This window comes from Stegodyphus dumicola, chromosome 10, assembly GCF_044657685.1.
Source record: "Stegodyphus dumicola isolate Sdum_Otavi_A_Nest chromosome 10, ASM4465768v1".
NCBI classification, from domain to species: domain Eukaryota; kingdom Metazoa; phylum Arthropoda; class Arachnida; order Araneae; family Eresidae; genus Stegodyphus; species Stegodyphus dumicola.
This window is the reverse complement of record NC_140777.1, coordinates 77,958,164-77,973,065: the sequence shown is the minus strand read 5'-3', so window position 1 is coordinate 77,973,065 and position 14,902 is coordinate 77,958,164.

The following is a 14,902-nucleotide window of genomic DNA, read 5'->3' as shown; positions in this document are numbered from 1 at the left end:
GGCGTTATCTTCGTTGTTGTGAAGCTACGTTTCTCTAAATTGGCAACTCAAATGTAAACAATCAATGGCTGCCATAAAAAAAAGGCTTAGCGGCACTTAAACAACATTAAAATTGTTGATAATTCTACAAATATTGCATACAGATTTATTAAAGGCATAAAAACCTTTACCGGAAGACAAAAACAACATAATTCAATCATTTTTAAAGCAAAAAATGAACAATTTACAAACCTATAAGAGTAAAGAAACTGAGATCACTGAGCCGGGTAACAGAGTGGATATATATATAAATATATTTATTTACGTTTGGTGCGGCCGATTGCAACCAAAATACGAGGTGCGTATCTACATGTTATAGCAGTCCTATATACAAAATTTCAACGTTCTGAGGCTACTCGTTTTTAAGTTATGCGAGATACGTACGTACGTTCATACCTTCGTACAGACGCCAAGAAAAATACTCTTCAGAATTCATTTTAAAAGAGTTTTATAATTTTTTTGGAGGAAAGGAGTCTTTTATTCTGTCCTTACGTACAGATATCACGCAAAAACATCGTTAAATTGCATTCGATAGCGGTCAAAATCGATATTTTCGTTGAAATATGCTGCCTGAAACTTTTCGCGATTGCAATACTTCCTTTTTACTTCGTACAAGGAAGTAAAAGTTGTACAGAGTTTTCAGCGCGTAAAAATATTTAGTATTTAACTCTAGAATTTACAAACTTAGGCACTTATTTTTGAAGAATATTAATAGTAAGTAAAGAGATGATATTCAACTTGTTTTGCTACTCAGAAAAGTAATGTAGATTGTCTGAAATCTAATAACAGACAGATTTTAAGTTAAACTTAATTAGGATAATTTCCTAACGGTTGAGATATAGAATTAATCCGACTGATTTTAAAGTAACCAAAGAAATATTATTGGACAAAACACTGAAATTCATCATTAGTCATTATGTTAATTTATGCAACCAGTTCATTTTGTAAACGCCATATGACTTACAAGGTATTTCTCCCGTCTTCTAGCATGCCTTCGTGGTGCAGCGGTCAGGACGCTCGATGCGTATTCGAAAGGTCCGTGATTCCAGTCCCGGCGAGGGTACTGATCATTTTTCATGAATCCTGCTTCAAAAATCCTAATGTCTCTACAGTAAAAAAGGGGGTAAAAAAAGGGTTGGATGATATGATTCTCCACCACCAGGGTTTGGCAATTGGGTCCCCTAATCCCCATTCGCCCTTTAAAAGCGGGAGCCTGTAATCTATTTCGCCAGCTTTCTTAGCATGCCTTAATAGTGTAATGGTCAGCATGTTTGGCGCGTATTCGAGAGGTCGGCGGTTCCAGTCCCGGCGAGGGCATTGTTATTTTTTCATCTCTCCTGCTTTCAAAAAATACATATGTGTCTACAGACTACTGTTAATATACAAATATGGCACGTAAGAAGGTTTATTTTCTTCGTTCTTTCTTAAACATGTTACTAATTTTAAGACAGTAGTTGCGAAATATTTTGAACTGACAAGGATTATTTAGGTACAATTATAAATTAATATAAGACATTTATTTCACATGCTGATAAAGAATGTGCTTTGGAAAGTGCTTGTAGGCATTTACTCCTTATTATTGTTACAAGATATGTATTTATAATCACAATTTGCAGAAACATAATACAAAATTTTATGAAAATGGTGAACTCCTTGAGGTTTATGTCAATATAAAATCTAATCTATGTAGACGCTTGGAGCAACATTGCCAAATAATAAATTATTCATTAAATTTCCGTTTTGAAAGTCACGTTAGAGTTTATCATCTCTAATTACAATAGTTAATAATTTCCATTGATAGTGAAGTGAAAAAGCTACATAAGCCTTCTGAAATTGTACGCTATAGAATTATATTTTATGAACATAAATATTTTAAACATTTTATGATGTTACTACAGTATGACAGCTTTCATTTTGAAAGACTGCATTTTGATTGTAATGTAGTGTTGAAAAAAAAAATCCATGTGTTTTGAATGTGTTTTATTACTGTAGTTTAAATGTTTTCAGTAAACATACTGTGCCTTACATTTTTTTCATTTGTTTTTGTCTACTTTCAATTTAAAAAATTAATTGCAAATCTGATGCAACTTTGTATAAATGACGCAGTTTTAAATATTACTTTAAATTCAGCTTCTTATTCACATTTTATATCCAAAAGGATAATATTTTAATCTCATGAAATCTTTTCATGCGTGGATCTTTTCGAAAAATTCTCACGCAGATGCTTCATTTTGTATGAAGTAATCTGTCTAACACATCTCGTATATTGCGTTGTTATTGTTGAGCTTCGTTTTGGCAATATTGAATGGAAATGGTAAATGTAAAAAACTGCGAAATCTTTGACGTATGAATAATGTTTCGATTTTTGCAAACGTGTAAATAATTTGAATGAAATTATACGTGAATTGTAATGTCTCTTCTATACTATAGTAAGAGAGGCAAAAGTTGAACCATCGACGGAAAAATAAGGGTACAAAGTTCATGTAACTTTGAAGTAAACCCTTATCTCGCTAGCTTGGTGAAATAACGCCTAGCTGGCGAAGGATTGATTGATTAATTTTGTCGGCAAATTTGGCAAGAAATTGCCAAAAGTCGTCAAGCTTGGTTACCGTTTGGAAAGATTTGGTATTTGGTCCGATTCTTTTGTAATTAGAATTATATCCGGCGCGATGTAACTAAAACGGAACATGCTTTCGAATAAGTCGAAGATATTGGTAATTTCTCTAGCGGAGGAAAAACTACAAATGTAGGACTGAAGAGACGATCAGCTTTTCAGCTTTGAGCTCGAACGTTCAGAGTGTTGAAAGATCACCGTACAAGGTTTTGCTTCTGTGATCATCAGTTTGCAGTCTTAATTTCGGAATTCAGAGTCTTGAGAGATCACCGTACAGGCTTTAGCTCTAAGGCGCTTTACATTGCTTTGTATTTAACTCAGTAGTCTGAAGTTGTAACTACTGATTTTGCTCTGTCATATTGAGAAGAGCTGTATAAATACGTTTGCGAGCTGCAAAAATACTTAGAGCTGTACAAATACTTTTGCACTTGCTAGGGAAAATTCCAGAATACTGAAATGTCGTCGGAAAATAAATTCCATTAGGCTTTGTTTGGTTCCCTCTGCATTATATTCATTGTGAATCCGTACGATCCTAATAGATTTTGGTGACAAGAGTGGAGTTGAATGCCTATGACAAGAGCGATGAAGAAGCATCTAAGACAGCTGATGTCAATCTTCGCTACATTCCAAGAAACAATGGAAGGGGAGGTTAAATCTGCTAACGAAGAGATAGAAGTAGACCAAGCAAAAATGGAAGAGGCTGTCAAACTCCTAAAGGAAGAAATGTAAACTGGCTATGAAAGTACGGAAACAGGCGAAGAAGAGATGGAAAGGTCTGTCAAGACAGTTCAAGAGAAGAAGGATTCAGGACAAAAGAAGATAAAGCCTATCAAGAGGACTCAAAATGAGAAATTTCTGCAATAATAAAAACAAATTCGAGGCTATGGAAGGCATAGCAGACACGGTTGAAAATAAGGCTTAAAAAATTGAATACCGAGTTTCTGTTGTCGAACAACAAATCGAAGAAACATATTCTTCTGTCTAATAATAGATCTATGGCAGTGTTTCTATCGTTGCAATGATAATGATAGATTGAAGAAATCCCCACGGACAACTAAAAAACTATTCTGACAGCTCTAAATTTCTATCTGTGTCTTCGCTTGCCTCTCTGAAGTCTATGCCACATATAATGCATAGACATATGATGCAATGAATCATCAAAAGGCTTCAGAAATATTTTTCTCTTTTTCTCTGATAACGAATGCAGAATTTGAAAGAAACTGGTATTTTGAATCGGTCAGAACAAACTGAAATTTTGGGCTCTACGATGCACAACCAAATTTACAATGCATTCGATATATTAGGCGTGGCTGAAGGCATCGAACGCATCTGGTATAAGGAATCGGTTGATTTTATCAGTTGTTTGTTCCTGAATTTAAGCTGAGAAATTATTCTTATCATTAACGAACGCATTTTTGTAGTGAGACACTACAAGACTGCTAATCATATATACTTATCAACATAGATGTGAATAAGAATCCACTTTAAGCTTCATTTTACATCTTTTTTATGTGGCTCATTTCCCAAAATCAGAAAACTATATCTTCCTTACTACTAACTTGCTATGCTGATGATACAGCCATTTATTTAAGGTAACCGAAATTGTTCAAAGGGCTTTATTCAAAATGTTTGCTATATTTGTAAATTTATGATATTTTTCATTGGATTGCACTCACGCTTAAATATAATTATTAGAAAAGTGATAAAAATTTCATTATTTTGTGAAATTTATGCAAAAAAACTGAAAATTTTACATCTAAATTAACAAAAAAACGTAAATCATCTCTGACAAGAAAATAATGATAATAAAAACATATTTTTGACTTTATTTTATGTATAATAACCATAAGAATACAGTTAAATAGAAAAATTGGAAAACATTGATTCACTAGTAATGTATGGCTAAATTTGTTAGTCAACGCACAAAAAACTTAAAAACATTCATACACTATTTTGCTCTAGCGTAGAATTGGGTGCCCCTTCGATTAGCGACAAATTTTGTTCCCTTTTGGCGATGAAACCCCATTTCTGGTTACTCATCGCCAAAAGTGAACAAATTTACTTTGTTTTAGCTTCCTGATAGTTTTAAGTGAAAATAGATCGATGTGTACATGGAAAAAGTTAAGGCAGTGCGCAGTGCCTAATTTGAGCAATTCTCTGATTTTATTTAAAGTGAAAATAGATTGATGTGTACCTGGATACCAAGTTTGTGCAATTTTTTGACTTCTTATTTTGGTTTTGTGTAGCGGCCATCTTGAAATTGTGTTTTCCTGGTGCCGATCTTGGCGTCAAAAAAAGAATAACCAAAAAACAAGGGACACCCAATTGTAAACTTTTACTCACTATTTAACAAAAAATTACATAATTTAAATTCTGTAAAGCTAAATTTTTAACTTAGTCTGCATCATGCATAATATTATACAGACTCTGTATGAAACATTTCAAGTGATTCTATTGGGAACGTTTAGAGATATCATGGCTGCTGTGAACATTAAGTCGTAAAATGATTTATCAAAAATCGCATTTAAAGTTCTGAGATTAATATTACGTGACATATATACACAATTATTCAGGTTGCTAAACGAAAATGAGAATATTCATGATAAAAATATTTTGCCAGATTCTCCAGACTAACTGAAATACTAAAACTTATTTAGTTAACAAATAACATAAAAATCAGTGAAAATTGTATTTCTATTTTGCCCTTTAAACTTTCACTTCCGCTGTAGCAAACAATAACTTTATGTTTGTCGTCTGTCAGAAAAACTGGTATATCTCCACTTCTAAAAACCATATCAGGAAAAGAAAATACGTTTTTGATAGCTAAGCGTGTGGCCTTTAAAAATGATATAAAAAATTATATTTTTAGGCAAAATCGGCCTTTTGAACGAAGTTGCTTAATTTTTGACTAGCTATACTTAGCTGTGTCAGAATTACAGCTCAAGTAGAGGTTTTCCATTCTGTGACAAGCTGACCACTTGTCAGGGCATATGCTTACGCAAACCCGGGACCACGGTCAAGAAAGCAGATTTCGGGCACTGCATGCCTTGGCCCATTAGGGCTGTTACGCCACTGAGATTAGTTTTTTCGATGTTTCCCATTAGCGGCAACGAATCTAAGTTACTAGTTATTTGAAGCAAGACCTACAAGGCAGTTACTCAGAAATTATTGATTTTCAATGCCGAAGTATAGAAAATTAGTAGTACTAAACATTTGTGGGTGGTTACGTATAGCAATCTCGAATGGAAACGGAATATTTTATGTATGGTCTGTAAAGCGAACATAGTTATACACATTCTCAAGCACATAATTGGTCATGGCTTAAATACTGATCAAAAATGGAAAAGACATTGCTTCATTATTCCTTTTATGTGTTAAGCCTAGCATATTACTAAATATTTACTTATTAACTACAAACGCTTAGCGCTTGGGCTACGTCTTCCCAAGCAGATATTAGAAAGCTTAATCAAATTCAAAATAAGGTGTATCTCATCATTACTAAATATTTATTTATTACAACAAACGCGCATATGTTTATATGCGTATATCTTGTATGCACAGGCATTTAGCAAAAGCAATTGCACCACTGCAAAATCCCCGCGAAACTGCAATGATAATCTCTTGCAGAGGCAATGAATACTAGAGTACTGAATTACTTAAATGTTCTAAATTACATTATCTTTTTTAGAGGATCGCATTACATGGCGTTTAGCTCCTCATGTCTTAGGAGATCAGGATACTGCCACTTGCGGAGTGCAGTACCTGCACTGTGCAGGTACTAGATGCACCGTGCAGAGTACCCTGTATGTAATCTTTATGATTGCCCTATTCTGTAGAATTAGCATTTCACATTTTCTATTTGCCCATATTTGATTGTTCTTGATTTTATCACTGGAATTCGCGTATATAAGGCAGGATAAATTTTTATTGCAATAGCAGTCTCAGTGGTGATGTCAATCAGTGATGAGGTCCCATTTTTACTAATTTCCCGACGATTCTGGGTAAATCGCTGATTACCCTGGAAAATATAAATGTTTTAGGAGTTTAATTATATGCTATAAGGCATTTCTCCCACTTCCCTGGCGTCCTTCGGGGTGTAGTGGTTCTGCACGCTGCGCCAGGGTTCCAGAGGTCCGTGGTTCGATTCCCGGCGAAGGCGGTTGCATATTTTTCATCTTTTCTGCTTCCAATTAACGTAATGACTATACAATGCAATGGCCTTATTTCTTTCTTCATCCTCCAAATTTCTCTCTAGATGTTTTTTACTCGCAAGATCACTATGTCCCGATGCTACTTTATGGAGTGTTTAAGGACTCTCTTTTTACCATCTCTTTGACCATGACTCTTTTTACATCACAAAGCACACAATACAGATTAAAGATATTATTGAAACTATTATTCACCTATTTATTTATTTTGCTTAGTTTAATTTGTTAATTTCGTAGTGTTAATAAAATGGAATTACACAAATTTAATTTCAAGCGTGCTTTCAATTAAACATTTTATATTTTTAAAAGTAATGTTTAATTCAGGTCGTAAATTCCGGCCTCAGTAATGTATACTGCGATACACTCATCTATCATCGTTTAAGATTTTAAATCGACAAATTCGTTTCTATGTTCACTCTTTCTCTCACATCAATTCAACAACTTCACCATTTCCCCATGAGACAGACTCATCGTTTTGAAAAGTGCCTTCAGGCGTCAGCACTCTCATTTGTGTTAACTGAGGCCTGAATCGTTACTCCCAGGAGACACTCTAAGCTGCGTGTTTTCCATCCCTATCGCTGCGTGCCATCCATTCAGCAGAAATGAAAATACGTGATTGAGGGCTTAACTTGGCCACGCTTACTGCACAATGGTGTTGTATCGTCACACAAAAAAAGTTCACTTAAAAAGGCCGAAGGATGGTAATGCACTTCAGGTTTTTTTTAGCTGGTGTTGCAATGGAACTACTGCTACTTTAAAAGCATGACTTTATGGGATTTGTTAATTTTCAGATAAGGGACTAAAGAAAACAGAATAATTTTTCTCCTAGCTATGAAATCGATATTCAACACCCTTAAATGTGACATGTAATCGGTTTTCTAAATAGATCTTGACAGCTAGTGAAAGGAAGAGAGAAATATTTCCAATGCCAAGTGTCAGATGCTAACAGTTTATCTTTGGTGGAAAAGAAGAGGCAAATATTTGAATTTTATAAGATGGTGACGTGGGTATATATCATTCTATGATAGGTGAACGCCTGAATGACTTCCATTGCTTAAAAATCGACGCAGATGTTTTTGAAAAGAACCTGAAAGTTAATTCGACTAAAATATTTAGACAGCTTTTTAGCAACTCTGTGCAAAATTATGTTCATTTTGAACAGTGATTTTGCCCTATGGTTTTTAGTTCACTAAACAATATATGGAAAAATATCTTTTCAGAGAAAATGTTATCGATTGTATGCATATACTGTATGTTTATTCCTTGGATATTTTACCCTTTCGAGTACTTATTTCGTTCTATAAGTATTCTCAATGTATCTAAAATAATAAACTAAATACTTCCAATGAAATACACCGTATTTTTATCTTAAGATATATATCTTAGAAATTTTATTTTATTACTCACATATGCTTTGAAATGTAGAAAGAAAAATAAATATTCTACCTATTACTTTAGCATTTACTTTATTGCTGTTGGTATACGTAAAATATAAAGAATTCTGATTGCTACAATTTTTTTTTTTACATTTATTTGTGGGGTAATTATTTAAATTATTTAATTTATTTAAATTATCTGGTTTTAAATCTAGTTAGTGGTATAAATATTAGTTAGTGGTATTAAATGTTAACATTTCGGTTTAAAAGCAGGGGATTTCAAGTATTTGTTTTTCTAAATTAAAAACGGTTTGTTAAACTGTATTCTAAAATATTAATTTCATGAATATGCAATAAGATTTTTAAGAAATATCACGTAATACATCAAGATGTCGATTAAAAAACTGTAAAGTAAAGTAAGGATGTAAGGGTTAATATTAAGAAATAAGATTTAAAGAAAATAAAAAGAAAATAGAATAAAAAGAAATAAAAAATAAAATTTAAGAAATTATGTTTAATGCTCTTCAAATGTAGTAGATGTTTATCCGTAACTTCACATTCATTGTTCATTCTAACTGCTACAAGATGGCGCCACGGAATTAACAAGCGTATGTAAAGCCTAACTCTTTAACACCATGTTAATTTTTTATTAGATCTTTCTGTTTAATTTTGAAAGATATACAAGCAAATTAATTGAATATGTATTGAATTTTTCCTGTTGCTTTCTACATAGTATGAATTTTAAAACTTTGAATTCCTTGATTCACCAACTCTTTTTAAACAAGATTTTTTCAGCTTTCAGCTTTTTTTTTCGATAATTCAAAATAAAAGGAGTGATAATTTTTAGCATTTTATAGGACAAATGATCAAATATCATTTCATTACTTATTTTGCTACGCACGATTATGCTTAAATCAAAAGAAAAAACTTATAATAAGAAATTCACTATTTTTTTTTTTTTTTTGTTAATGATACTAATTTTAAAGATATTTTAACTAACAAACAAATGATTCACAACAAAATCAATCTTAAAAAATCTTGCAAATCAAGTTTAAATTATAAGTATGTAAAATATTTTTTCTTATATTTTTATAACGTTTTTAAACAATTCTTAGAGTATTTGAGAGTTCTAGGGGAAAATTCAAAAATAAATCTGCAAAAACAGTCTTGACCAGAATTACCATTTACATGAATTTAATCGCGGATTTTATAGGTGCTGCGAATCAGAATTTTGCGTAGAATGATGCATAACATCATAGCACATAATTAGAAAAGAAAAATTTTAAGAACACTGCATATGAAACTGTAGCATGAAACATTAAAATACAAAACACAACAGGAGAGATTTAGCTGAGTATTGGAAATTCGCGGAATTAAATCAAGAGTATTACAGTCGTGTGCAAACGTTTAAGACCACTCATGGAAGAATCAGATTTGTTGGAATTCCGCAACAAAAACGTATGTTATAAAAGACAAAAAAATAAACTTACAAGGTTATTGAAGTATAGTCAGTATTTTGAAGAACCTCCTTTATTTTTTTATCACTGCTGCAATCCTTTTAGGCATGAACAAGAAAGAGACTGACAATAAGCTTCAGAAATCTCTGTACACCACACATGCTTTATTGCTTCAACAAGCTCTATAGCACTGGATGGTAGCTTCTCCGAGACTTTATTTTTCACAATACACGACAGATCTATGGGATTTATCTATGGGATTGTTACCTAGCCAATCAAGCACTTGGATTTGAGTAGGTGTCAGATAATCCTTAACATTCCTTGCCCTGTCACACGGAGCCTCATCATGCATGAAAACTGAATATCTGTGAACATCCAAGTGAAGCTTCAACTTGTCACGTAACAAATTAAGGTACCGACTGCCGTTCATCAAGGTTTTAGGTGTCAGGAAATATACAGCAACAGTACCAGACGCAGACGTTGCATCCCATATCATCAGGCTTGGGGGCTGTTTTACTGTCGGAATCGTATATCTATCATCATATCTTTTTCCAAATTTGCGGCGAATACATTTCGCATGAGCAGAAAATTGCTGCACCCTTAACTCATCAGAAAATAACACTGTAACTCCACTGTTGTTCGGTCCAATTCTGATATTGTCTGGCGAAAGTAAGTCGTTTCTTTTTCATTCTTTGAGTAAGTCGAGGTTGCAGATTTATAGGAAAATAAACCATAATCTTTAGTCAAACGTATTGAAATAGTACTCGAACTGACGAAGGTATCCTTTGCAGCCAGAGCAGCTCTAACTTTATCGCAGAAGGTTGTTGGACATCAAGTGGTCATCCTTCTTACCACACGTTCATCACGTGCACAAGATTTCTCGGGCGGCCACTTCTCTCAACCCGGCGGAAGTCGCACCAAGAAAAGTTACTAGAGTGGGCGCGTGGGGTATCACATACCCCAGTATTTAAAATACAATAAAAATAGTTTCATTTAGTTTTAAAGCTGTTTTTCTTGTTCGTGTGCATTATAAATACGTCAATAATAATTGGGTTTCAAAAAATTAATTTCCAAAATAATCTTAAAGTTAAAATTAAGAAAAATGAAAATAATAATAATAAAAAAAAATAAACATCCTGCCTCTAAGTTTCATTGCATCTCTAATACACCATGTTTATTTTATTTCTTCACACTTTGAACGAAATACATTCATGTGCTCTTTCTTGGCATAGAATGTTTTCACATTTTAAACATTGCATTCACGTTCTTCTGTCCTTGGCGCGATTTCATTCCCCATATCCACTGCTTCTTTAGTCATATTATAAAAACTCATAATTATTGATGTTTTATTTTCTCCAATAGTATCATCTATAGTATGATCGTTATATAATGTTGAAAGCATAATGTTTTATCTTTCTCGAAACCAAAACAGTGTAGAAAATATTCCTAGTTTCATCTTTAGTTTCCGAAATACAATCTTCATCGCTTTCAAATATTTCTAATAAATCTCACAGACGTTGCATCTCCAATTCATAGGAAGTCATTCTTTTTACCATAATGCAGTTAGAAATTTTTAAGAATTTAATGTCAAGTACTTTAAAATCACTTGCGAGTAGAAATATTTACTGTTACACTCTATAAATAAATTTCTAAACTAAATATTCAGTCAGAAAAACACTTACGCGGACAGGCGCGTGGGGTGTGTCATACTCCAGTTCAAACAAAATACCGATAAATCTTTTTCTGAAACACACAGGCAAAGAAAAAGCGGTTCTGAACGTCAACCACAACTAGAAACTCAGCTACTGATAGCAGCACAGAATTTCAGTTTCACAAGTTAGCAATATTCTACTTTTACGTAGGGTTGGGGTATGATACACCCTACACGCTTTCCCGCGGGTTAAGATCATTATAATTTCCCAAAATTTTGAATTTAATTATAGATTGATGCACACCTGTCTTGCTGACATTTACCTTCAAACTTATTTCACGTTTAGAAAAGCCAACGTCATGCAGGGCCACTATTTTTGACCATTTTTCAACAGCAAGTGAATGCTTTTGAATACATTTTAAGAATTATACAACAGCGCTGTGGACACAAAATCCAATAACGAACTGCTGATAAACAAGACCACGTTATATTTATACCATATAGCAAGGAACAAATTGTATAAAAATAGACGTGAGGAAAAAACAAACAATATTGGTATATTTTTGAATTTATATACAAATAAAATATTTGGTTTTAATAACAATATAATATTTGGTTTTAATAACCAATATGACGAATATAATATTTGATATTATATTGGTATATATTTGGTATATTTTTGAAAATCAATAGTATTTTTTAACTATGTAAAATTTTATTCAAAAAGTATATATTCAGTATTAATGTATTCAATATTATATATATAAAAAGAATTAACACAAAAAACACAATCGTAAAAATACGAAGAATGCAAAATTTTCTCAGAAGATATGTTGCTATACACCATCCACTTCCAAAATGCAAATATTTTAATGTCTGACACGAAACAGGTTTGAATATTTTTCAACACGAAATGTTTTAAGAACTAATTTAAGCAGTTTTATATCAAATATTGAAAAAAGTATCATCGATACATCAAACTCACCCATAACATTTATTAAAATCGAAATTTTGTATAGTCAATGCCGACAATTTGTGAAATTCAGTTCTGTGATTTTGTTCCTGAAACTTGTTTACATTTCTAAAATGAAAAATAATAATAAGTTAAAATATAATAAATTACAAATTTTCAAAACTTTTGTTACATTAATTATCTAATTGTTATGTTTAAGTTAGTTATGCGCAGTTATTTGCATTATGAATATATGGTCTGTTGGTATATTACAGAGAAAAAGATAAATATTTCGATTAGAAAAACTATTCTTTTAAAACATATATTTGTCCATAACAAAACCCTGTAATTATTTTTTTTTTTTGAATGTAAAAGTGTATTAAAATACATTTACTTTCGAAAGACAAATTTAATGCTGGTACGATGGAATTTAAATTTTATATCAAGCGCTTTTGTTAAATTTCTGTAATCTGACTATGCTATTTTGAAAAAATGAAAAATATATTTCAGAAAATGAGAATGTAATAGTTCAATATTTGTTTTCAAAGTTTATGGCCCTTATGAATTTGTTGATTCATTTCATTTCACGTTTTTGAATTCATAGATTAAGTTTGTTTTTATTACCATGAAATAAGTAATTTATACATATGCTATTTTCAGATATGAATACTTAGTTCTGTTTTTCTCAATATACTGGATTTTACAAATGTAGCCCCGTTTTATGAAAATAAAATTGAAATTTTATGCTTTTAGAAATTTAATTTTCAACATTTATATTGAACAAATTTAGTAACGAATTAAAATTTTTTTAAACTTTTTTTTTTGGGGGGGAAGTATAAATTTTATTATAAATAATTATTTTCCTGATTTATTTAAAAATATTTTGAATAATAGATGAATTTAGATTAGAATAAGGTAATAATAGATTTAGATAATAGATTTAGATAGAATAATAGATTTAGAATAAGGTAAATATGAAAAATGCAAAAAAAAAAAAAAAAAAAAAAAAAAAAAAAGGTTTTGAGTATTAGTACAGAAATTGTTATAAAAATTATGTTCTTCAGGCTCAATATAGAAAGTATTAAATGTTATGATACTGAATAGTGTTATAGTGAATATAAAATATTTACGGTCAGAGAAATTGAATAATTGTAATAAAATTCATTATGGGTAATGTAATTAAATAATGAATTGCTAAAGTGATATAAAGTTGTAATGAAAGAATATTATAGTTATTTGATGAAATAACCGAACGCAAAGAATAGGATAGTTATAGTTCTGGTTCATGACATTCTTCTTTTATCTCTAGATAGATTGTCATGAAACAAAAAGTTGAATACTACAGTTTTTTTAAGAATAATTTTGATGTTTTTTATATAAGTGGTATAGTTTTTATTTATTTACATATTAATTTTTTTTTTCGGGATATTTAATGCAATTCCCAAAAGGCCAGTTCTCGATTGCAAGGAACAGAGGTCATTTTAAGTAACTCCTCGAACACCCCTTTACCCACTGATGCAATAATATATGAGTCAGATAATGTGGTTAACATCAATTTGATAGATTTGATTTCAGAGAATTGTGCAGCCTTCAGTTTGTACAAAATAAAATTAACAACTTGGAAAATACAAATTCAGAAGTCATTCAACCAAAATCAGCGTTATATTTTCAAATTTTCACAGGACTAGTTTCCATGGTTTTATCGAAGCACCATCCTCAGCTGCAAAAACTGAAATGAACGAAATAGGATATAATGATCAGATAAGATAAGAAAGCCTGGAAAGAAAATAAGCTAGTGGCGCCATCTGTTGGTGAAACCAGAACTAAAACATACTTTCTTTAAAGGCCGAAGGCAAAGATGGATTGGAATTAGGATTTTAACAAGAACAGAAAGTTTTTTTGAATGTGAAATGCCTCTAGAAAACCCAGTTCTCCAATGAAAGATATTTTTTGAATAATTTTGGCAGGAGAAAAATTGAAAGTGTGATTTTCGGACCAACAATGTTGGGCAACAGAAGACTTCTGTGTTTCCTTTTTTCTAACATATGCCTCATGTTCCTTGATGCGAAATTTTAAGCAGGTTGGTCGGATGATGGTCCGAAAATCACACTTTCAATCTTTCTGCTGCCAAAATTATTCAAAAAACATCTTCCTTTGGAGAACTGGATTTCTAGAGGCATTTCACATTCAAAAAATCTTCCTGTTCTAGTTAACGATCCTAATTCCAATCCATCTTTCCTTCGGCCTTTAAAGAAATTATGCTTTAGTTCTGGTTTCATCAACAGATGGCGCCACTTGCTTATTCTTGTCCAGGCTTTCTTATCTTATCTAATCATTATATCCTATTTCGTTCATTTTCGGTTTTGCAGCTGAGGATGGTGGTTCGGTAAAACTATCGAAACTAGTCCTGTGAAAATTTTGAAAATATAACGCTGATTTTTGTTGTTTGCGTAATGGCGTAATGTCTGAGCGTAATGGTAGACCGCACACTGAGTTGAACAGTGTTAAACGAATGTCGCATACTGCGCATGCCCAGAAAAAAAGTTGGCGTAATTATTATGTTGGCGAGATTTGAAAAGAAGATAAATACGGTGTATGGTAAATG